The sequence below is a fragment of the Homarus americanus genome, unplaced genomic scaffold (genome assembly GCF_018991925.1).
Source record: "Homarus americanus isolate GMGI-L3 unplaced genomic scaffold, GMGI_Hamer_2.0 scaffold48406, whole genome shotgun sequence".
NCBI lineage: Eukaryota > Metazoa > Arthropoda > Malacostraca > Decapoda > Nephropidae > Homarus > Homarus americanus.
Genome location: NW_024753828.1, coordinates 5898339 through 5902243, shown reverse-complemented (window position 1 = coordinate 5902243; position 3905 = coordinate 5898339). Strand labels below are relative to the sequence as shown.

General features: G+C 31.8%; 1 pseudogene; it reads left to right on the top strand.

Moving 5' to 3' along the window:
* Positions 1 to 3905, top strand: part of LOC121855506 — an 11191-nt pseudogene that overhangs the window by 869 nt on the left and 6417 nt on the right.

Sequence of the window (3905 nt, the reverse complement as noted above, 5' to 3'; positions counted from 1 at the left end):
TGCCATTACGTATTGCTGGAACGTGGAGTTTGCCGCGAAGACGACGTTTGGCTGCAGTGCCTGTACGTGCAACGCATCGGATAGAAGAGCTCATTCGAGCGGACCTCTGCAGTTGGCGGCAGTCGCTATGTGAGTGTAATTTATAAATGTTTTTTCCGTTTAGATGGAAACTGATGGGCGAAGTCGCCGAGATTACGCTACTGGGGCGATGGATTGGAGAAGACGACGTCCTTTATGAGAAGACGTTGTTTGAAGGTATAGCTTCTTGTGATGCCGAGGAGAAGTCCCGTGAAATGGCTGTGGTCCCAGTGACTGGGGTGGCGTAGAAGACGTCTTTGAATGTATAGCCGCTGCCTCTGACTAAAGTGGTTTAGATGTCCTTGAATGTATAGCTATCTCTGTGAATCTGAGGAGAAGATGTCCTTGAGGGTATAGCCGCTGCTTGTTACTGGGGTGAAGACGCCCGCAGAGTCTAGCCGGTCCCAGTGACTGTGTAAGGACAGAAGACGTCCTTGAAGGTATAGCTGTCATTTCTGAAGTTGAGGAGAAGACGTCCCGTGAACGATAGCCGGTCCAGGGGGATTAGTCAGAAGACGCTTCTTGAACGATAGCCGTCATTCCGCGGAAGATGACGTCTTGAACGAGCATAAGCCGAGAGGATGATGTTGAAGCAGGAATTGATGACTACTGTTATTGCATGTGTGAGAATGTGTATTTGAGTTGAATTTTGTGCTTAATGGCCTATGTACTTGAGGTATGATTGAGTAAGCGAGATGAAGGTAATGTGTAAAAGTTGAGATTGGTTAATGTAATATGATTGTTGGTAAAGTAAAGGTGTTGAAATATAATTGATATAGAGATTAGTTAAATTAAAGTAGTAAAGTTATCGATATATTGAAAATTTAAAAGGTGTTGAAATATAGATAACGTGGTATTATTGTGAATTTAATGCTTGTTTTTGTTTTCCCTTTTTTTGCAGGTACACGGGAACATAGTTATTCTCTTGGAGTTTTTGTTTGTTTGCAACGTAGTTCGACATTGTCATTCTATCAACGCATAATTGTCCAAAGACACGAAATCTGTGTCATGAGAGCTATAAGACAAGACTAGACCTATTGTTGTACTCGACATTACTGTCAGTATTGATAGTAGGTTTAATGTCTGATTGCAAATCAAACACTAAAACACTAACTAAAAACCAATTTGGAATAACTACTTTCAGTTGAAAATCACCTTTGTTGCTCAATAAACACTCTAAAAATAACTTATAATAATATAGAAGGCCAGGCCATCTAAAAGATAGCTTAGTTTGGAAAACTGCTGTTCACTTGGAGAAAATGGAAACTATCAAAGAAAATGGGAAATTTTCTTTATTTTCTTCAAAATCAAGCATGCCAGCTTCCTATGTGATCCCATTTTCTAACAACTTATTCTAACTATGGCTGTACTTTTAACTTGTGAAAATAAAGACATTGATTATATGGTTTCTTTTATTATACTCAAAATATTTCTGTCTACATACATGAAAAATATAGAGTCCACAAAGGAAGAAAAATTTTTAAGTCCACAACACATAAAAAAACTAAGTCCACACACCAAGAACATTTTCTATGTCCACAATGGATGAAAAAATAAGTCCACAACACATGACATTTTTCTGTCCAGATGAAAATTTACTAATTCCAAAAAGATGAAAAATATCTACACACTGGAAAAAAAAAAACTGAAGAGAAGATAAAAATTTGTGTTGAGGACTGATTTTTTATAGCACAAAGAATGAAAAATATTCTAAGTCCACAAACATTGAAACAAACAAATTAATCCACAAAGGATAAAAAAATTTTAAGTCCACAAACATAATAAATTTTTCTAAGTAAACAAAGGATAAAAAAATACTAAGTCCACAAATAATGAAAATATTAAATCCACAACACGAAAAAATTTTTCTAAGTCCACAAGAGATGAAAATTTTTCAAGTTCACAAAAGAAAATATTCTTTTAAGTCCATTAAGGATACAAAAATTTTCAAGGTCCACAACACAAAAATTTTAAGTCCACAAGATAAGAATTTTTCAAAGTACACAAAATACTAAGTCCACAAAGGATGAGAAATCTTTATAAGTCACACACATGGAAACAAAAACTAAGTCCACAAATGATAAAATTTAAGTAATAATAAAGGATAAAATAATATTAAGTCCACAAAGAATGAGTTTTTATAAGTCCACATACAGAAAAAAATAAGCACAAAGGATAAAAAGAATTTTCTAAGTCCACAACACATGAAAATTTTTTATAAGTCCACAAAAAATAAAAAAAATTTTCTATGAAAGATAAAAATACTAAGTCCACAAAGGATGAGAAATTTTATAAGTCCACAAAGGATGCCAATTTTCTAAGTTCACAAACAATAAATTGGTCAAAGTACACAAATACTATATTGACAAAGGATGAAAAATACTAAGTCCACAAACGATAAGATATTTTTCTAAGTCCAAGGATAAATATTTTTCACGCTCACAAACATATTAATTTCTTCCGAGTCCACAAAAGATAAAATTTTTTCTAACTACACAAAGAATAACAAATACCAATTCCACAAAGGATAACAAATTTTGTCCACAAAGGATAAAAAATACTAAGTCCATTAAAACATGAAAAATGTCCACACAGGATGAAAAATATTCAAGTCCACAAACAGTAATTTTTTCTAACTCCATAGATAACAAATTTTCCAAAGTCCAAACATGAAAAAATATACTAAGTCCACAAACAAAAAACAATACTAACTCCACAACACATGACAAAAAAAAGTCCACAAACATATTAATTTTTTTTCAAAGTCCACAAAGGATAAAATGAAGTCCACAAATATTATCAATTATTCAAAGTCCACAAAGAAAACAAAAATTCTGTCCACATAAAGATAAAAAACATTCAAAGTCCACAAACATCACAAATTTTATATATCCACACACAATACAAAATATTCTAACTCCACAAACATTTCAAAGTCCACAAATATTCGAAATTATTTGAACTCCACAAACATAATAAATTATTCAAAGTCCACAAAATTCTAAATTATTACAAGTCCACTAAACATATTCAATTATTACAAGTCCACAAAACAAAAAAGATTCCAAGTCCACAAACATAATAATTCTTTTCTGCCACAAAGGATAAAAAATACTAACTTCACAAACATTCAAAATTTTACAGTCCACATACATGAAAAATATACTAAGTCCAAATACAATTTTTAAAATATTCAAAGTCCACACACAAACAACAAATTATTCAGTCCACAATATTCCAAATTATTCAACTACACAAACATAAGAAATTATTCAAAGTCCACAAATATTATCAATTATTACAAGTCGACAAAACAAAAACTATATTCCAAGTCCACAAACATTATAAATTACAAGTCCACAAACAGAAATTACAAGTCCACAAATATAATCAATTATTCAAAGTCCACAAAACATAAACTATATTCAAAGGCCAAAAAAATTCAAACTCAAGAAACATTAGAAATCATTCCTATTCACAAACACATGAAACACTTTTCCAAATACAAAAAAATATATTCCACATGCACAAATAACTTGCATATATTCAAACATAATACAAATCCAAAACTTATTCAGTACAAAACTCTCCCATAAATTCCACTTCAAAATTGTAATGACTCAAAAATTATTTATACAAATAACACAACTGAATAAATTGCAGTCAACAAATATTACAAGTTCCACAATTAACTTTAATCAATTCAATCATTTTAAACTCCACAAGTGACTAAACGACACAATTTTCTTTTTACGAGCCCACGAGTCATCACTTTATTACAGACTAATAACTCGACGATATTACGACTGTGCCCATTTATAACATTA